This window comes from Gekko japonicus, unplaced genomic scaffold (genome assembly GCF_001447785.1).
Source record: "Gekko japonicus isolate JY-2015 unplaced genomic scaffold, Gekko_japonicus_V1.1 scaffold445, whole genome shotgun sequence".
Lineage (NCBI taxonomy): Eukaryota > Metazoa > Chordata > Lepidosauria > Squamata > Gekkonidae > Gekko > Gekko japonicus.
Genome location: NW_015169184.1, coordinates 310,538 through 332,470, shown reverse-complemented (window position 1 = coordinate 332,470; position 21,933 = coordinate 310,538). Strand labels below are relative to the sequence as shown.

Sequence of the window (21,933 nt, the reverse complement as noted above, 5' to 3'; positions counted from 1 at the left end):
TTCCTGTTCTGTTTCTCCCGCCATATGTGTGTGTTTGCTTAAACCATTCATTTCCAGGATGACTTTTAATAAACACAAAGGTTACCTGGATTGCAGCATTTCACTTACATGCCCACCGTTTGAAGTTCCTGTTTTGGAAGCTTTGGGCAACACTGGCCCCATGTTATCTAAGGAACTGCTGAGCTCATTCATCTGCTTTTCATGGCCCGCTTCCTTTTATTTTTAGCCAAATCCGTCAGGCCTGACAGGCGGGTAATTTGAGCCAGAGAGAGGGCAAAGCTCCAGGTCTGTTCCACAAAGCAATTCCTCCCTCCCTCCTGGGAAGACTCCAAACTTGGCCTGCTTGAGGCAGATGGATTTGTTGAGTCATGTGAGATCATTTACACAAAAACACAGTGAGGCAGTGAAGGGGGAAAAAAGTGTGGGGGAGTAGGAAAGGGGGGTTAAATGAGGAGGAGAAGTGGGTGGGTGGGTGGGAGAGCATGCAAGGGCTGTTGACTCTGCTGGCGAGTGTAGGAAATCTTCAGTGAAGCAGCTAGACAGAAGAATGCAGAAGATTCATTCTTGTACAAGGTAATGTCTAGTTTACAGTGCAGGGAGTAGCCATGGCAGAATCACTTGAAAACAGATCATTCCCTTTAAAATTAAAGCTGTAGTGTATGCAGTGTAAAGGAGTGTGCTTCCTTGACAAACGGGTTACAGTAGCAGTCAGACCACTTGACAGGATTGTATGTTGTTAAAATAAAAATACCCCGTGTGTTTAGAAAAGCCTTCTGTGTGATGCAATAGGGGTTTGCTTTGTCTTGATGCCAGCATGTGACTGGGTCTTGGGGGATGGGGGGGCCAGGATAGCGGGAAGAGTCGGAATGTAACGTGAGCTACACAGGCAGTTCTTTCCAGAAATGATTTAACAGGACAGCATGGGATGGAAAACATTCAGAATTTTGGTGCTCTGAATCCACACAAAGCAGGGTGATGTGTGGTGGGACTTGATTTTGTTCTAAAAAAACAGATGCAGGGCGGTACTTTTCATGACTGAGCAAATTGCACATATGTGCCAAAAGTTAGGTTTACTAGTGCAAGCAGCACAACTTGGAGGCAGAGAGGAAAGGCAGTTGGTGATTAGTATCATTTTGCTTTGTAATGGCAAATAATGGAAAACAGGAATAGAATTTGAAATACAGTATTTGTTTAGAACAGAGTTTGAGTCCAAAGGCACCTTTAAGACCAACAAAGTTTGATTCAAGTTGTAAGCTTTTGTGTGAAGTAGATGTGGGAATATTTGTTGCTTTAAAAATGAGACATAACTGACACAGTCTACATTAGGAAGGAGAGTAAAATACATAATTGAGACCTATTTGAACAGATGAAATGCAACAATAATGCATTACAAAAACGTGTGTTTTGTTTAATTAAAACGTTTATGTTCCAGTCCCTTCATGATGGAAGAAATAGTATTTTATACAGGAATGTTTCACTGTAATTACTAAAGTGTGCCTTGCATTGAAATCAGTATTTTGTTTTGAATCTGAGTGGATGGATTCCAGTTTTATTTTTATTTTCCTCTTCCTCTAATTTCTTTCTCCTAATTTTTCCTTCTTCCTAAAACAGCCTTATAGAACAGTTGAACTAGTTAAAATTTTATTCAGTCTCAGACCAGAATTCTTGATGCATTTTGATTTTGAATTTAAATTATTTTTGATGCATACACATTTTTATATATGTTTGGAGATGAATAGTGGCTCTAATTTGATAAGCTTTAAAAATGGTTTTGAGAAATAAGCAGTCACCTGTATTTTCTACTGTACAGTTGCTTGTTTCATGACTTCCTCTGTTTTTTAAATATATCCCCATTAGCAAGACCTTTCATCTTTTGTATGAGGACTTTTTTGCTGTTCTAGAGCCACTGCAGAACATCCATTTGTCATGTGTGCTTTCATCAGTGAGTCCATCCCAGTTCCCTAGCAAATCTATATTTATAACATATGTGATTGTTGCATTCACATACTATATTTTCATGGATACACTTTAAAATATGATGTTTGGTGGCTGAATTAGCAATTCATCAAAAATTTCCTTTGTTAGTTCCTTTTATACATGTGCTGGTAGACTTCTTCTAGAACTCTAGAAACAAATACTGGCATGTGTCAGACTTCTTAACAATTCTGTGGCCTTTCCTTTATACTGCATATTATACATGGAGATGGAATGTCTTGTGTAATTGTTTAACCTTGCTGCCTTCAAGAGTGTTGTCATACAGCACAGATTATTCCATGTTTGCTTCAGTCTTGAAGCACAGGCCTACTTTTCACTGAAGTACTAAGTAGCTGTGTTTGGTTGTACCACTTCAGATTGCAGTTGGAAGTTATTGTGATGGAATTAATCCTCTACAGGGGAAAAAAAATCACAGTACATATAGGTTAGTTACATTAGTGAGACCTAGGCCATAGACTCGTCCACTCCTTGAAGTTTGGGTACTTTTGAGGGCCTACCTACATATTGCAGTCCAACATATATAACGATCTGAAATCCTAGGGAAAAGCAGCTCCAACAGCGTTACCAAGTCTCTCCCCCCCCCAGCCACCAGTAGAGGATAAAGGGGTAGGCTTGCCAGATCCAGGTTTAGAAACTCTTGGAAATTTGGGGTGGAGCCTGGGGAGGACAGGGACATCAGGGAGTATAATGCCACAGACTCCGTCCTCCAGAGCATCCATTTCCTCCAGGGGAACTGATCTCTGTAGTCTGGAGATGAGCTGTAATTCTGGGGAATCCCCAGGTTCAAAGCATCCCTAGGCTCCAAGAGGCAGATTTGGAAAGAGAAAAGTGTGTACAACACTTTCCCTGTCTCTTGCTTGTTGACTCCATTCCCTTTATCTCCAAGCTGCCCTCCTCCCAGGGTTCCAAATATGGGCAAAAGTGACTTAGAGTGTGGGGGTGGGGTAGAATAGAGAAATAGAAGCATGTAGAGATGGGCATGGACCGGACAATGGACCTACGTTTTCCATGGACCTGGGTCCACTTTTTGGTCTGTGAGCCTGATCAATGACACGGACCACCTGCTGACATGGACCACCCAGGACTATTTCAAAAGGCCCATAGGTCTGGGGGGGTGCGGGGTGGCTTTTGGAAAGCCACACAGTGTACAAATGAAGTCCGAGTGGTGACTTCACCCACTTCCACATGGGCGAACTCACAGCTTGGCCTTCACTTGCATGCCAGGTGGCTTTGCAGAAGCCATTAAAAATGTAAATGGCATGGTTCAACGGACCATGGTTTGGTCTGTGAATGTGAAGGTTTATGGTCCGGGGGTCCGTAAACCCCACGGACATGAACTGTCATTTTTCTGGACTGTGCCCCTTCCTAGTAGCGTGTAAAGGATGTAGTAGCCTCCATCCAGCTATGTGTTTGCTTCAGTTCTCCTCCTGAAACTGACAGGGTTTTGTTATGTGTTTGTGTGTAATACTTATGAAGCTGCCTTATATTGAGACAGACCAGTTCATCTAGTTAATTATTGTCTGTTGTGATTTGCGGGTCTTGGGTAGAGAAAGGACTTTCCCAGTGCTTGGTGTTTTAGTTCATTTAACTGGAAATACCAGTATTTGAGCTGGGATTCTCTACATGCAAAACATGTGCTCTGCTTCCCACTGTGGAACATGTTCTTATCTGTAATATTTATGTTAGTGGGCTCATTCATACATTTACCAGAAGAGATCCTCCATATGCACAAGTACTTGCATTACCCCACTACACTGTCCTGGGTCAGAGCAGATTCAGCCAAGACCAAGGGGACGAGACAGAATCACTAACCAGAAGCACAAAGTCGAGAGTTCAGTCCAGGAGTCATACACAAGGGAAGCCAGTTGAGGGTCTGAGAAGCAGAGTCTGAGCAGGTCCAAGAGGCATGGTCAAGCAGGTGCGAGGTTGAAGGCCATGGTTCAGGAGTTGTAGTCGGGAACAGGTCCGGGTGGTGTGGTCATGCGTCTCCAGAAAGGTGATGAGTTGCTCCCACATCTCCCCCATCTGAAGCGCCGTCTTTTATTGGCGGCTCACAGCTGGGTCTTATTGCTTGCGAGAGAGCCATCCATTTGGCTCATTAACCCCAGGTGTTCCTCTTGATTTGGCAGTCGCCGAGCAGCGGGGTGCGCACTCTGCCTCCTCTCGAGGAGTTCCAAGCGCTCCTGCCTCCTCCTGCGTTCCCCTGGCTCCGGGGAAAGGGGAGGTGAGGCAGCCTGTGAAGTCTCCCCAAGACCTTGGGTTGTTGAGGCACTGCCTCTTGGGGTTGCCTCTTCCATGTTCCCAATTGCTCATGGGGCTGGAGTACATGCTGTCCTTAGCAATTGGAGCACTAGGACCTGCCTCTGCTGTCTCAGGGTCGTTGACCGCATCAGCTGGTTGAGTCTCACAGGTGCTGATGGGGGTGTTATCAGCATCAGCTGAGTGATCCTCAGCTAAAGCAGGCTGGCCCATGACACCATCCCACCCAGGGCCCCCCTCCCCTGGAGGCTTCAGCTTCAGCGGGTACATCTGATGGAACTGGTGTACCAGATCTGGGGCATGGAGGTGTTGGGCAAGTTCCCAGAATCTATTCTCCTGTCCATAGCCCTGCCACTCAACCAGGTATCGTAGTTGGCCTCTACGGTGATGAGAGTCAAGGATCTGGGCTACTTCATATTCTGGGTTTCCATTGACAAGGATGGGTGGTGGAGGGTCCATCTGTGGTTGCAAGGGGTCCAAGGTAATTACAGTCGGTATGCTACAGGGTTCACTTGTTCGGTAGCCAAATACGGTCCAATGAATCAGTTGTCCAGTTTGCAAGTTGGTCGTTGGCTCGGAAGGTACCACGTGGACAACCATGCTTTCTCACCTACTTGTAGTGGTTGGCCTGGTTGCTGATGACTATCCTCAGCGTCTTTGTAGGTGACTTTGATGTGTTGCAACTGGTCCCATAATAGCTCATTGATGGCTTGGAGTTCCTGCACACACTGATCCACTGCTGGAACATTGGAAGCAGGAGTGATGGCCCGGAAGAAGTGAGGATGGAATCTGTAGTTGGCCATAAATGGAGTCTGCCGCATTGAAGAGTGTTCAGCATTATTGTATACGAATTCGACCAGAGGGAGGAACGATGCCTAGTTGTCTTGCTGGTGGTTGGTATAACATCAGAGGTACTGTTCTAAGGTTGCATTTGTATGCTCCATCTGGCCATCTGACTGTGGGTGGTGTGCTGAGGAGAGATGCACCTGCATGCCTAGGTGGGTGTGCAGAGCCTTCCAGAACCGAGAAGTAAACTGTGCCCCTTGGTCAGGGATGATGTGTTCTGGCATGTCATGGAGCTTGAATATGTGCTGGAGATACAGTCATACCGTTTCTTGAGTGGAGGGGGAACCAGCACAGGGGATGAAGTGGGCCATTTTGGTAAAAAGGTCCACTATGGCCCCGATCACATGGGCAGGAAACTGCGGGGGAGAAGCGTGGCTGTTTGCCTGGGGCAAACTACTGCGCGGTTACGTGATCAGACCTCCCGTGGAGGTCCTGTGGAGGTACCGTGGAGGTTCCATGGCAAGGGAGAGGTGCTGATCACGGGACAAGCCGGCGCGCAACGAAGAAGCGCGTGCCACGGCAAACTGGGTTTTTTTGTGTGTACACGACAAATGCGCATGCTCCGTTGGGTGCATGTGCACATCCACAGAGACTTGGACAAAAAACCCCACCTTATTTGCAAGGGGACATGGGCGGGCGCCGGATGCCACCGGAAATGCGATCAGACGCCCGCCCTTGCCCCACAGTTTCCGGAAACTAGTACCTCCGAGGTACTAGTTTTTTGCCACGCAGTTTCGGCTGGAAGCCTCGGTTGAGCCATGGGAGTGCTACGCTTCCCAGATGTGCTGGTGAGATCGCACCCGGAAACTCCGCCTGTTTTCCGTCTCACTTGTGTGGCTTCTGTTCCGTGTGACCGCAGCCTATGACTAGAATTCCCATGTGATAAAGTCCATGGATATGGTTCTCCAGGGCCTGGATGGTGTCGGGAGTGGATGCAAGAGCCTGACGGGTTTCCCTAGGTGGTCTTCTGACTGACTGCAAATGTCACAGCATGCCACGTAGCAACTCACATCAGCATGCACCTGAGGCGACCAGAACTCTAGGGTGATCAGATGTATGGTCTTGTGATATCCAAAATGGCCAGCAGGCTTCGACTCATGAAAGAGTTGCAGAATCTCTGCTCGCAGCAGCCCAGGGGGAACATATAGATGGTCTTGATGCATGAGCAAGCTGTGGTGCTCCGTAAATCCCCATGGTGTCAGTTGAGATGGATCCCAGAGTTTCTGCAGTTGTTTCAGGGCCAATGGATCTTGTGCCTGTTGTTCTTGGATTCTGTCCACAAGTCCTGAGCAATCCTGTGTGGTGATGAATGTTTCTGGAGGTAATATAGTTGACAGTGGTTGGTCTTCCTTCAGGATGGCAGCATATTCTGGCTTTCAAGAAAGGGCATCAGCCTGTTTATTTTGGGAACTAGGGACATAAGAGATCCAGAAGTCAAACTTGGAGAAGAAGAGAGACCAGTGGATCTGTCTTTGGTTCAGCCACTGAGCTGTTTGGAGATGTTCCAGGTTCCGGTGGTTGGTCTGCACCTGGACTGGATGCTGGGCTGCTTCTAGATGGTGGTGCCAAACTTCGAAAGCTACTTTGATTGCAAGTAACTCCCACTCCCAGATGGTGTAGTTTTGTTCTGCTGGGGTCAGCTGGTGGGAATAGTATGCACATAGTTGTGAGGTGCTGGTAGAATCTTCTCTTTGGGACAGTATGGCGCCTAGTGCTGCGCTTGACACATCCGCCTCAACGATGAATGGCAGATGTGGGTCTGGATAGCAGAGCAAGAGTTCAGACATGAAGCAGATTTTCAGGAGTTGGAATGCCTGGTCAGCTTCTGGGGTCCAGCGGAATGGTTCCCGGGGGCAGAGGAGTTGAGTCAGGGGGATCATGATCTCTTCATACTCTGGAATGAATTGCCTGTAGTAATTAGGAAATCTGAGGAACTGATGAATGTCCTTCTGGGAACGCGGGGCCTGCTATGTCTGTACCACTTCTACCTTCTTGGGGTACATCCGGATGCCTGGTTGGGAAAATACATGACCTAGGAACTCCACTGTTCGCAGATCAAAGGCACACTTCTCTAGTTTTGCATACAATCCATGTTGGTGCAGGTGCTTCAAAACAGTATGTACATGTTCAGTATGTTTAGCGGGGTCAGGGGAGTATATCAGAATGTCATCTAGATAAATAATCACCAATTGGTCCAGGAGATCCTGAAACAAGTCATTCATCAACCTTTGGAAGACTGTGTGGGCATTGGTCAATTCAAAAGTCATAACCAGGTATTCAAATTGACCATACCAGGTCCCCTTCATGAATGTGTACTAAATTCTATGCTCCCCGAGGTCTAGTTTGGAGTAAACCTGGGGCCCCTGTTGACGTTCCAGTAGTTCTGGGATCAGAGGCAGTGAGTACTGGTCTTGGATGGTAATTTTGTTTAAGGCCCGGTAATCATGGCAGAGCTGGAGCTTTCCATTTTTCTTTTTGACAAAGAGTACTGGGGCCAAGATGGGTGGCGTGGACGAATGAAACCCTGCTGTAGGTTTTTGTCAAGAAAATCTTGGCGTGTGGCCTGCTCAGGTTCTGAAAGAGAATACAGGCATCCCACGGGCAAGGGCACCCCCAGAACCAGGTCAATTGCAGTCATAGGGCCAGTGCGGTGGTAGTTGGTCCGCCCCCTTTTCCTCGAAAGCATCCCGAAAATCAAGGAATTTCATTGGGAGCATGGTTGGCGCAGGTGCAGCAGCTGCCGCCAAGGTCGTGGACTGGTGCAGATGAAGGCAAGGGTCGTGGAACTGTAAGCCCCATCGCCTCCACTGGACTACAGGATCATATTCTGTCAACCAGTAGAGACCCAAGATGACAGGAAAGTGAGGCATGCTGGCTATATCGAAGCAGTTGCTCAATATGTTGCTTGATCTGGAGAGTGAGTGGCTGAGTTTCCTGGCTGATGGGGCTGACTGCAGCAGTCGCTAATCAATTACTTCTACCAGGGCCAGTGTTTCTTTTTGCCAAAGAGGCACTTTATGCTGTTTGGCAAAGTCACTGTCCATGAAACACCGGGAAGCACCCGAGTCCACCATGGCATATACCAATAGCCAGTGGGTATTTGGAAGACTGATTTTCATGGGTACAAGGAATGGGCTAGGGAAGCCATAGGGGCCTCCTTTGGAGTCAAGGGACTGCCCCAAACCTCCTGACCCCTCACAGCTTGCGGGTGCTCTTTTCCCAAAGTGCAGTGCTTGGCAGGGCAGCTGCTAGCAAAATGGCTGGCCCCTCCACAATACAGACTGAAGTTGTTGGTGTGGCACCAGTTCTTCTCCTCTGGGGTCAGCCAGGGTCATGCAGCACCTAATTGCATTGGTTCTCCAGCGTCCTCTAGTGACTCAGCAGGTGCAGAGTGGCTAGACCATGTTCCTGGTGATTTCTGCTGGTCTGGGTGGGGCGGGACTGACTGCGTGCTTGTTTGCGGCTCTCGTCAATGCGTAGGCAGAGGTGGGTTAAAGTTTTCAAAGCGGCTGGCCAGTCTACACGAACCATTTCATGCACACATCACCCCTACAGTAGAAGTATGCAACAAGTTCTTTAACTTCCCCTCCCCCCAAGAGCTGGGAAGATCAGTAGCTCCATCCTAAGAGCATAGCTACATCACAATCACCAGCATTTTGCTGGGGGGAGGGGGGGAGAGCACATTTCTGCAAAACTCAGATCACAAAGCAAATGTGCCAGAGTCACTATCAACTCCCACCAACCAGGGAGCAATGTCCCTGTGTCACTGTGAGTGGTACACTGTAAGTAGCAGGGGTGCAGCCAGCCATCATGCACCAATGTGGCCATGGACCACTGACATCATGCTGCCCTTTCTACTGGTGAAGTGCCAGAAGACAGGGAGGAAAGACTGCTGATGACACAGCAGCCCCAGTGGAGGCCTGTGGCTTGGCCAGGAGGAGCCCTGGAGCCAATGCAGTCCAGGGCACCCCCCACAGAGGTGTGATCAAGTCCTACCCTATTATGCCATTACCCCACTGTGCCAGGCATAAGGGTATAACAAGAAGGGACTGCTATCAGCTTCTGACAAATGAAAGTATGTCTGTTATTTTAACATAATATCCTGGAGGATTCTTAATAGTATTCCCCCCCACCCCCAAGAACCTGGCTTTGGCTTCGTTTATGTATTTGATTTCACTTTTTGTGCACAAATCTGAACCTCTGTGCTGGTGTTATAAAAATAAATGAAACTGGCATTTCAGACCATGAAGTCTTCCATAAAGCTACAAGATGGAGTGTTCAGAGAGTTCTATAAGACTGAAGCTGAGACAGCTTTTTGTTTTTCTGTGCATATCTCTTTCTAGAATAATTCAGAAGCTGGTGTTTGGATAAATTCCTTGTACCTTTTAATCTGATGGAAGCTTTTCCATGTTGCTTTCCACAAATGTAATTTCCTTTTTCTACCACTAAATATGGGTTAAGCAGCTCAATCTGTGATGCTTCTGAAGTGGCTTCATGTTTGTGTGCATTGTTGGCCACAGTTTCCAATTAGAGGGTCTATTCTATTTGCAATCCAGTATCCAAGACAGGTATTGAATACTTCAATGTAAACCTGTGGTGGAATGGTAACTTTTTGAATTTCTCTCTCTCTAAACATAAAGGTTGTCTGTGTTTTTTAAAAAATATAGTTCTTTGATATTAAAAATTGCATTGGTTAAGAAGGCAGTGTAGCTCACAATGCAAAATTTAGAAAAATAAACACCAGTCATGTAGTATTGTTGAAGTAATCATGTTACCCTTTATATACACTTGATAAAAAGTCTGGTTGTTGTTTTTTGACCTGATCAGATGGCATATTGTTGGGGCTTTTCTAAATGGTTACATATATATTCTGGCTTTTGGTTTATACAAGCAAAGGTCTCGGTTTGATTATTGTTCTTTCAAATATCAGTGAACCGTTATACCTTAGCTCATATTGGCCCTTTTTGCATTCAGCATAACTGAGCAAGGCCAATTGAATTGTACAATCCAAGTTTGGTATGATTTTTATGGGTTTCTCCATTGTATAAACTGGTGTAAACACAGTTTTAATAATATTAGTATGATTCCTACATTATGTTACAAATAATGTTACATTGGATCCTGCTGCATCTGAACACTTGGTATCTTACAGTCCCCTTCATTTTCTGTTGTTGAGTCGCTCCAGTTCAGGCCCTGTGAAGGAGAACAAAGATTGCCCTACCAGTCCTTGTGAGCTACTGCATAACTGCTGGTCCATTTACTGTATCAGAGGTAGGGTTGCTGCTGGGAAATCGCCCCACACATGCAGCAGCCTCCATCTCCCTTGCATGCGGAGCAGCGGCCAGTGACAGTCCCTCTCCCTCCCTGCTGAAAGATTTAAAGGGCCCTCCAGCTGATCAACAGGCCCTGTGCTCCTCGCTGATCAGCTGAAGCACTTTAAATCTCTGTAGGAGGGGAGGGAGAGGGGTGGCCACCCCTCTTCGGGGCAGGGTTTGGGGGCAGATTGGAGCCTCCAGAAGTGGAGGAACCCCACCCAGACCTGGTGGCTGGCAACCTTAATCAGAGGTCAGTATGGCACCCTGAAACTCTGCCTAGCCCATGATAGAGGGTGGAGGGGAATAACCACTTCTCTATTCCAATTTAGAAGTCCAGTTTCCATTAGTTTTTGCTGTTGCAGTATAGAATTCTTTCCCATTTAATCTTCAAGCCCAGATATGTTAAACAAAAGCCAAGCTCTCCTCCTAAGGTGAAGACAAATGTAACGTTTCAGCAGAAGTTGCATTGGCCTTTGCAAGCTTGTATTCATCCCTGCTTCAAAGTCTGCATGATAGAACTTCTGTTAAGTCATACTTTCCCATCAGCCTGTTCACTTATGGTTCCCCTTTTTTGGTTTTAATTTTTTTATCACGTGTATTGTATAAGTGATCAGTTCTATATTCACCATTCATTTTTTAAAAAGAAAGAAAGAAAGAAAGAAACTATTGAAAAGCTGCTCTAGGGACCTGTAGTGAGAGTCATGTCTAGGTGACATATAGGCAATTGGTGCTACCCACAGCTGACTTCTGCCACAAACATGTAGAACCGTTATAGTTCCTGAGCTTTGCCCTGAGGAGGAAAAATGCATGTCTGTGAGGAATGCAGCAAGGATATTTCCAAACATGCTTCATTGCTCTGCATACACTACATCTATTTGCAAACCTGGAGAGCTGTCCAGAGTTCCAGTGAAATCAACTATGCAGATATTTGCAGTGAGCCTAGACAGTCAGAACCTGGCAACTAAATGTGTACAAACCTAATAAAAGGTAAAGGTAAAGGTTCCCTTGCTCGAAAGCCAGTCGAATCCGACTCTAGGGTTGCGGTGCTCATCTCCGTTTCAAAGCCGATGAGCCAGCGCTGTCCGAAGACATTTCCGTGGTCATGTGGCCGGCATGACTAAAAACCAAGGCGCACGGAACGCTGTTACCTTCCCACCGAAGTGGTACCTATTTATCTACTTGCAATTTCTTGCTTTTGAACTGCTAGGTTGGCAGGAGCTGGAACTAGAGATGGGAGCTCACTCCGTCATGTGGCAACCCGGGTCTCGAACTGCCGAACTACTGACCTTCCACAGCCTGCAGTTCAGCGTCTTAACCACTTGAGCCACCGCAGCTCCTAGACAAACCTAATACCTGGTTTTAAAAGGATGTCCTTTGTGTAAAACTGCAGCTTCACAAATATATACTTGCTTTAGTTTTTGTAAAGAAAATCTGTGTGAATCTATTCATTTATGTCATTGTATATCAGGATTTCTAGTACTGATTATGGTGTTTTGGGGGCCATTGCTGGAGCAAACCACAGCTTACCCAGGAACCATGGGACAGTCGCTCAGAAATCCACTGTGGGGGCAATAGAGAAGCCTGACTGCAGCAACAAAGGGAATTGCTGCAACAATAGCAGCACAGTTTGGGCCCTGTAATGCCCCAATGCAGCCACTCCCAACAGCTGTCAGTGGTTTAGCCTGACCAGGGCAACAAGAGGGTGAAAAAGGCTACAGTCCCAGCCTATGACTCCCTCAAAGACTCATGACACTTCCAGGGAGTTGACTGGGCATGTACGATTACCACAATGGCCTCATAAGATTCTTAGAAGCAGGCCAGTGAATGTGTTGATGGGTGTGCTCTTTGCAGGAGAGAGACCCAGCTGAGAGAAGGAGGAGGAACCAGATCCTGTAAACCCTGTCCCCAGTTCTGAGGTTCTGCAAATGGAGCATGCAGAGGTGCGATGGACAAGGGAGCTTCTCAGGGCACAGATGCTTCTGAACCCCACACAGCATCTTGACATATACCTGTTAGTCTGAATACAAAGCTTAATTTATTAACTAGCTGAAGAAGGCCATCACATTTGAGCAGGAAACATAATGGGAATGTTCAGTATGTCAAGTACTGAATCCAGATACGGCTTCAGACATTTTGGTGCTTGAGAATGAAAATCCATATGGGTCCCTTCCCCCATTATGGTAGAAGAATTAGGGATGTACTTCCCACATCATAAAAAAGCTGACAGGTGCCCAACCTCCTCCTTACAAGCAATTAAGACCCACTTCCCTTTGCCCCCTGCAAGTCCTCCCAGGTCCCCCACTAGTTTGCTGTATTTACAGTCATACAAGCAAGAGCACAGATGGAGGCAAGCAGTCGTCCTTTAGGGCAGCGGAAACTCTCCTCTTCAAAGCCATGGTGGGCATGTGAACAAAACCATTGATGAAAGATCATCAGTCTTTTAGACAAAGCACCTAGGAATGACTAATCCAAGGCCAAACCTGCAACATGTATATTTAAGTGTTGCATTATCAAGCTTGTCTTGAAAAGTTCATCTTGATTAAGAGAAAGGAAATCTGTTACATTCATTATACAGAACTTGCTATGTTGTGGTTGTAATATCTTTTAACTTGATTTGGTTATGTCAGGATGACCATTCCATACTTCAGGTGTTATAAAAGGGTAGTGTGCCTTTATATGGAGAATCATAGGCTTTTTAGAAAACAGCATCTTTGATGCTCCATTTCTAGCTACCCCAAAAAAGGCTGCTGAAGGTTAACCCAAATTGATTGAATAGTTAGGCTTCCATGTGTGTTATCAAATTGCTGGGCGCTGTTCTTTCTCATCCTCCCCCACTCCTGCCAAAAAATGCACTGGACAGAAGCAAGTCTGCATGCAGAAACCTGTCCTGTATGCTAAGTGCTATCACAGGATCAGGGCCATTGTATCAAGAAGTAAACACCTAGGTGAATAATGGAAGGTGGAAAAAATGTGGTAAAACATCTGGAGTTTAAGACTGATATTCTTCCATTGTAGTGATTTCCCCAGAGAAAAATTTAGTAATGCTAGTAAATAGAGACTTTAACAGTCTTTAATAATGTGTACTCTAAAGACCCAATTCACAAAGGAATTATGCATAAAACATTCATTATGGTAAACTACTACCTTTTATTATTTAACAAGTAGAAAACATTGCATTGCATATGGCAATGTTGCTGGGTGGGAACCAACTGAATAACTGCCACTCTTTAAAATTTCACGTATTCTGATGGAAGTTGCTACCATGTAGTTTAGTTTACATTAAAGGGTTAGCTAATAGTAATGTTCTGAAACTCCAAATGACATTTTAAAAAATTTGTTAGTAAGACTTTTCACTGCTTTTTTTAAGCCGTACTTTCTCCTCATCCCCATGATCTGCCCACATAGAATGACTTTACCCAGAGATAACATGAAATAAAAATATAACCCAATTAAAAAGAAAACTCTTAAAGGCTTGTATTGGATTTTAGTTGTGGAACTGCGCATAAAGGGGCTGAGGGCCCTCCAAGTGGGAATGGTGGGAACATGGGAAGAGAGTAAGAAGCAGATGCCTTTGGTAGTACTGAAAGGCATTTATCTCGCTTAATGAGATAACATCATTAGTGCTGACAAAGTGCTGCAAATCAATACATGTAATGGACTGCTGCTATCTTTCAGTAGTACATGGATTGTCCTACTTTAGAGCATTGGAATCTGCTGAATCACAGGTTATTGTTTGGTATGCCATTCCTGTCTTTTTTCTTGTCAAAGAAGACGGGGACGGCAAAGGATGAGATGGTTAAACAGTGTCATAGATGCAATGAACATGAAATTGAGCAAACTTCAGAGGACGGCGGAAGACAGGAAGGCCTGGCGGGAGCTGGTCCATGGAGTCGCAAAGAGTCGGACTCGACTGTGTGACTGAACAACAACAACCTGTCTTTAGCTTTATGCTCTGGCAGTATGAGATACTACCTCAGCTAGGTAAGAGGAAAAAGTAGGTTTGCATTGGGTCTGTTTCCAAAAGTGAAACAAAACAGTGTATCAAAATAACTTAAATAACTTGGGTTCCAGGAAGATGGCCATGAAGAGAAATAGTTTTGTTTGTTCTTGGTGTGTTCTTTGTTGTAGCCACCTTAAAAATGGTACCAGTCTAACACACTAAGCACAACAAAACTATTTTCTGCTTCTCTTCATGACCATCTTCCTGTAACCTAAGCTATTTAAGTTACTTATGCCCTCTTTTTGCTTGCATTTAAAACAATGATTTAGGCAGTGGCACTAATACCAGGGTAATACCGGTCCCTGACATTTGACCAAAACCAGGGGTAGAGGAAGAAAGGGCAGAAGTGACTGGCAAGCATGGTGTACAGGAAAGAGTGGGCAGAACAGAAATCTGAAGAGCAACTTTTTCTTCTTTTTATAGATGCTTTTTGATTAAATATATGCAGAGTTTTTGAAAGTAAACGAGGTGGGTGAAAAAAATAAGGAAAAATATCAACTTCAAGTGGAAAACAATAGCATGGAACTGTGACAATGTAATGTATCTGAAAGGTTAACAAAACCTCAGTCCATCACCTTTCTTCCTCCCTCTTCCTCTCCAGAATTAAAAAAGTGTAATGTGGGTGCATTCAAATATAGGGTTTTCCCCTGGAGTTACTAAATTTGTAGACTCTGGGTAACCACACCAAACTGTAATATTTCAAAGTTCAATTTACAGTTCTGTAGCACCAGACTCCCCCCCCCCCAATTAAATGGTGACGTTAGCTCCCTTGCATTGAAAATGGGCATTACTACAACTTGAAACGGGGAATTGAATCCAGATGTGTCCTTCTGTATGCACTAGAAGTTTTCCGGTCATGGAAGTACTCCTTGGAGCCTGATTCAGTCATTGAAGGCTTTTGGACTTCGTAACAGCGTGGAATTCCACCTCGTTTTTTTAAAACCAACAAGTGGTTTTTGTGCTCTTAATGACCTGGCATCTGCCACTTCTGCTCTGACTGAATATGCAAAATTGCTGTAGTTCTCCTGCTTGTGAACTGCTTCTGGTATGGCCAAAAACCCCCGTTGACTGCTGAAATTGCTTATCTATTGTGCCAAGGACCATTCTCATAGTCTTGACCTATCCTCAAAGAATTGCTTTGTGTTGCAACATTGTGGAGAAAGATCATTAGAAGGAATGTATTTTGAATTATGCAATTCTCCGGTGCTCCAGGAGTGGGGCAGTCCTCCAGACTCTTTACTCCTGGGATACAGCTCCTCCTTTCCAAAGGCAGGGCTGGCAGACTCTTTAGTCACAGAGCGAAGGGGCTTGTCCCCTGGATTCCCAGTCTCTCCGGCCCTGCCTTCCAAGCAGGACGCTGCAGGCTGTGCTCCAGTAGAGCACTTTAGTCAGGACAGAAGAAGGAAGACAGAAGAGAAGTTAGAAGAAGAAGAAGAAGGGCATGAACAGGTAGCTTAATAGCCAGTTTGGTGTAGTGGTTAATCGCGTGGACTATAATCTGGAAGAACCGGGTTTGATTCCCCACTCCTCCACTTGCAGCTGCTGGATGACCTTGGGCAAGCCATAGTTCTAACAAGAGCTGTCCTTGAAAGGGCAGTTCTTGAGACAGCTCTCTCAGCCCCAACTACCTCACAGGGTGCCTATTGTGAGGAGGGGAAGGGAAAGGAGTTTGTAAGACGCTCTGAGACGCCAAGTGAAGGGCTGGGTATAAATCCAATATCTTCTTCTTCTTCTTACCCTATCCCCCCCCCATCCTCCCTTGAGCCGCGAAAGAGCGGCTCAGTCTTGGCAAACAGTGTCGGAGGACCCGGGAGATCCCTGGGGAACCGTAACGCTGAGACAACTCCCGCGAGTGTTCCCAGGCCTTTGGGGGGGGGACTGGTTGACAGGCCTCTGCTCCCTGAATGAAGGGAGCTCCAGAGGGAAGCAGTTGAGCCCCCAGCATTGGTGGGGCTGCCGTGGCCAGGCCGAAGAGCCCTCGCACGAACACTACAATTGGCTCATTATTCCCACAGGACGTCGAGGGAGGCCAATCTTGAGTCCTGGTCTACTGCAGTACAGTACAAATTACCCCTCTGGACACATGGGGACTGGGAGGGCCTCTTCCCAACACTGAGCCACCACCCTTTTTTTAACATCCCCCAGAGGAGGCCTGGGGAAGGGAGAGATTAGGGTGGCCAGGATAAAGAGCAGCAGTGCTCATCTCCGTTTCAAAGCCGAAGAGCCAGCGCTATCCAAAGATGTTTCTGTGGTCATGTGGCTGGCATGACTAAACACCAAGGTGCACAGAACGCTGTTACATTCCCACTGAAGTGGTACCTATTTATCTACTTGCAATTTCTTGCTTTCAAACTGCTAGGTTGGCAGGAGCTGGAGCTAGAGACGGGAGCTCACTCTGTCATGCGGCACTTGGGTCTCAAACTGCTGAACTACCAACCTTCCACAGCCTGCAGTTCAGCGTCTTAACCACTTGAGCCTTAGCAGCCCTAAAGGGAATGGTAAAGGAAGGATTTTTCCTTGCATGGCAACCCTCCCCCTTTTTTTCTTAGCAGCTTGGGGGTGCGTTAAGATGGCACCCCCCACACATAGTGAAACAGAAAGCCTGTGTTCCAGCCAATACAAGGGTGAAAAAAGGAGGGAGGTAGCCATTTTGGACAAGGTTTTGTTACTTTCACTTTTAGAGAGAGCACAACATGGCTGACAAAGCAGGATCATCTACTGATCAGGATCTGGACACTTCTACTTGTGAATTTGACTTGACCGAGTCCCTAAAATCCCCATCCACACAAACACCTAACTGGGGAAGAGGCGCAATCTAACCTTCTCTCTTGGTTAAAACTAGAGGTGAGGAAGGAGTTTAGAGCCATGTGGCAGGAGTCTCAAAGTATGTCTCAAGAAAAAGACAGGTGTCCTCACACCTCCCAGGGTTATAAGAGACCCAAGTCCTAGTAAGATGGAGACTGGTTTTCCTGACAAAAGGAGAAAAAAGACCTGTAAAACCCACAGGGAACATAGCCCTTTGCTAAGTGAGCAAGTATCTGATTCAGAATCTGTAGTTTCTGATTCCTGTGGAAGAGGGTGAACTGTCAGAGGAGGAGGAAGAGATGATTCCTGTGGTACAATCTAGACTCTTCCCTCAGGAACTCTACAGGAGACTCCTACCTAAAGTCATCAGGACACTGGCATTATCTTACACTCCAGAAGAGCAAGAGGAAGATGATTCTGGTTTTCCCATAGACTCAGATAAAACCATGTCCAAAACTAATACCAAATCAGTGGGGGTGCCACTACCTGCAGCCTTCCATAACTTCATGAAGGTGGAGTGGGAGCACCCAGCAAAACCTAAAGCTACTCACTCAGCGTTTAGAAAGTTCTATTCTCTTATTCAAGAACCATTAAAAAAACGTAACCTCCCCGTAGTAGATGGCCCTTCAATAGCCTGGCATCCACCTCGGTTCTGCCCAAGGGGGAAGATGGTCTTCTAAAAGATAACAGCCATCCAACCATCCAAAGCCTTTTATTGGCATATAAATAAAAAAAATAAAAATACAGTAATCTGAATACACACAGAGTCAAATTAAAATTGCCGAGTAACATCACAGAGTATCGCCATACAGAAAAACCTAATTCATCATATCATTTATCAGGCCGTAGGGCCATGGCACTGCAGAGAAACTTTGCTGTTATTTCAGTTATTTCTGTGTCTGTGTTATCGAGCAAGAAAAGAAGCTTAAAATCATCAGGGGACTCTAAAAAATGGCCTAATATGGGATATAGAAGATCCCGACGGGACACCAAATAGAGAGGGCACTGGAAGAGAACATGGGCAACAGTTTCAACACAATCCTTCCTACAAGGACAGCACCTGCTAGGATAGGGAATCCCTTGGAATCTGCCAGATAAAATAGCTGAAGGAAGAACATTAAATCTAGCCAAGGATATGGCTCTACGCAAATTAGGAGCTATGAGTTGGTAGAGGTATACTGCTGGAAGATTTGCATTAGGAATAATCCCCAGATGTAAGGGAGAACAGGTTCTGTTAGCCAGGCTATAAAGAGTTTGTAGCTCTGATCCCAATAATCTAGATTTTATTTTTAAAAAGGCCTCAGACTCAGAAAGCATATATAAGGATTCTAGGGACAAATTCAGGGCACTTATTTTGGCTTCGATGTAAGATAGCCATCTGGAATTATCAGATTCCGAAAGTAGTTGGTACATATAACTGAAGGGGTCAGAGTTAAAATGGACTCGTAACCAAAATTTAATCGTGTGGATCCATGCTTTAGTAGCCAGCAAGTTCTGACCACACTCCAAACACAAAGCAGCATACGGAACACACATAGGTCCCCCCATGAACTTTCGCAGAAAGGTAGAGTGGACTCAACCTCCACTACTGGCCCTGGATGCTGGAATGGAATAGGATTTAAATCCTTCAAGGAGTAAAGGAGTTAGGGCCCAAGTCTCCTGTAGGAGAACAATATCAAAGGATCTAAGATAATCTATGAAATCATTATCTTTAGCCTTGTTCCTCCACCCTGCTATATTCCAGGAGAGAAATTTAACTGTTGTGGGTGGAGTACTATCCGAGAGTCAGTCCACCTCAACAAGTTGATCTAAGGAATTATTCTCATCTTGATTGACACAGCCGTTGCTAATAGTACCAACATACCGAGAGGGGTCCTTTTTGCCTAAGAGCTTAGAGCTAGAGTCCCCCCCCTCCCTTAATGCAGATGAAGAAATAAAACCAAAGGGTTCAGGGTGATGAACATCTGCTTGAATCTGGATCTCAGTATGCTTGACATTAATTGATGAAGCTTCTACCCCTGCCATTGGACTAATAGAGGGACTGGGCTTATCCATCATATTTTTAAAGAGATTGGTTCTTACAGCTTCTAGCCTATCTGTAACCAACTTTTGCTCAGTCAGTGGCAGAGCCTTAAAGGACTCCAAAACTTCCTCTTCCAATAGCTTATTATCCAGAAGGCAGGAGCTGGAAATAGAATCATTCCCTGTTCTTGGAACTTGTAATGCATTAAGAGCACTTGAATCAGCCATTTCTACATTGTTGTTAAACACAGCAGGTGAAATTACATTATCCCGTGCTCCCTCAGAGCAAGAGGTCGTAGGCAGAAGAGGAGTTAAAAACATGTCCTTAAAAACACGAATAGGGAAGATTCCTTTAGAGTTTAGCAGAGCTTTCTGATGAAAAAGCAGCCTGGGGATGCTGGGGCTGCGGAAGGAAAGTAGAACCCTCTGAGCTTGAGTGATGTCATTAAGGGGCTCCACTGTTTTTATATCCATGTGTCCAATATATTTCCCAAATAATTCCAATAGAAGTTTCTTAACAAGTGAAGCAGTCCTCCAGGAGGGTACAAAACCCTTAAACTTGCAGATTTGTAAACAGATCTTATGTGGCTGCCAGACAAGTTGGGAGGGAGCCATTCTCTCCCTCTCCTGTTGCTGTGAAGGTGGCTTAGTCGACCCCTCCCTCATAGAACAAATGACTGGTTGCTTATCGCAATTAGCAACAGCTGGGTTTTTATCACGGCCAGAAGCAGCTTGAATATTGCTAAAGTCGCATGCACTATTTAGCAACTTATCCAACTTGGAGTGCAACAAATGAAGCTCTTTAAAAATAACCTCTACTGTCCTCGCAGTAAGCAAAAGGAGGTTATCTGAGACCACATTCGATGTTTCAATACAGTCCCCACTCATTGTTAGTGGAGGGATTTCTTCTCCCTCAGACACTGTTCTTACAGGTGGGCTCTGTGGAGAAAGATCTATCAGATCAACTGCAGTCTCTGCCAAAGGAGCAAAGCGATTAAAGGTTGGAATTGGGGAGAGTGCATCACGAGAGGACGAAAAATAATCCCCAATCTTGGCTTGCTTAGTGGCCGGTGGAGAATCAGCCTCCGACTCTCTCCCCCGCTTTTGGAGCCTCATTTCTAGTTGGTTCAAGGTAAGTTTGCCGCAATATTGTCGTTAAGTTGGACCACAGAAGACCAAAACGATTGCAATAGGAGCTCACAGTTCATAAAATATGCTGTAGTAGTAGTTAGGAGCAGAAGCAGCAGAAGCAGAAGCAGCTGGCACACAAAAAGGGATGAAGGCTCTCAAAGGAAAACTTCCCAAGGCTAAAACTCCTCCACGAGTCCTTATCACAGCATACTTAAAAAAAAATAGAAACTGGAAACAGGCTGCACAAGCCACCGTTTAAAAAGCAATTATACTGCAAAAAACTGAGCAATAAATTAAGGTAAGATAGTAAAATTAGCAGATAACTTGCAGAGCGTTAGAATCAGAGTAGCTGCCTTGGCGCCATCTTGTAGGGTTACAAATCCACTTGTGATTCATGCCGGCAAGAGAAGCGTGACCCTCTCCCTCGGTATCAGCCGGCTTTCCATATTAATTTTCAAAACGTTGCCCCTGAAGCAGCTTGATTCTCATTCCAGGAGGTATCTGTGTGCTGTTTGCCTCAAAGGTGATGGGAAAATTTGAAAGAAGAAGAAGAAGAAGAGTTGGATCAGCAGGGCTCTTTTTGTAGCAGGAACTCCTTTGCATATTAGGCAACACACCCCCAGCGTAGCCAATTCTCCAAGAGCTTACAGTAGCCCCTGTCAGAAGAGCTCTGTAAGCTCTTGGAGGATTGGCTACATTAGGGGTATGTGTCAGGCTCTTTAGTCAGGGCACACCACACAGGGCTTCATAAGAAGATAACTGTTTATTACTGACTCCAGTACTACATAACACCCGTACAGCTTGTGTCAGGAATGGCCGTCCGTACTAGGGCCTCTGTTGTTGTTGTTCGGTCGCACAGTCGAGTCCGACTCTTTGTGACCTCATGGACCAGATCCCGTCAGGCCCTCCTGTCTTCCGCCGTCCTCTGAAGTTTGCTCAATTTCATGTTCGTTGCATCGATGACACTGTCTAACCATCTCATCCTTTGCCCGTCCCCGTCTTCTTTGACCTTCAGTCTTTCCCATCCTCTGACTTATAGTAAAATCAAACATCCCCCCTGTAAGTATGAGCCAATGGATAGATCTCGCGCGGGTGGGCAAAGCAAGCAGGCAGAGCAAAAAAGCCATTAACTTTCCCATCCAAGTAAACTGCAGTTGGAGCATCTACAAGGTCAAGCATAAGATAGCAAACAGTTGGTGAGCCAGAGAGAGCTGAGAAGCAAAAGGAGGGCCCCCTTCCACATTCCAGACCTATGACAGCGTTACCTGACAAAGTGTCGCCTAATATGCAAAGGCATTCCTTTTTTTTTTAGATGTTTCTTAACAAGTGAAGCGGTCCTCCAGGAGGGTACAAAACCCTTAAACTTGCAGATTTGTAAGCAGATCTTATGTGGCTGCCAGACAAGTTGGGAGGGAGCCATTCTCTCCCTCTCCTGTTGCTGTGAAGGTGGCTTAGTCGACCCCTCCCTCATAGAACAAATGACTGGTTGCTTATCGCAATTAGCAACAGCTGGGTTTTTATCACGGCCAGAAGCAGCTTGAATATTGCTAAAGTCGCATG

General features: G+C 45.6%; 1 protein-coding gene across 1 annotated transcript in view; it reads left to right on the top strand.

Moving 5' to 3' along the window:
- The first annotated feature begins 532 nt into the window (after positions 1-532).
- The window catches only part of BACH2 (BTB and CNC homology 1, basic leucine zipper transcription factor 2), a 213,983-nt gene continuing 192,582 nt past the window's right edge, over positions 533-21,933 (top strand). Inside the window, exon 1 of the mRNA XM_015416168.1 lies at positions 533-573. The gene's annotated coding sequence lies outside the window, so the exon portion shown is untranslated. The remainder of the gene's footprint in view (positions 574-21,933) is intronic.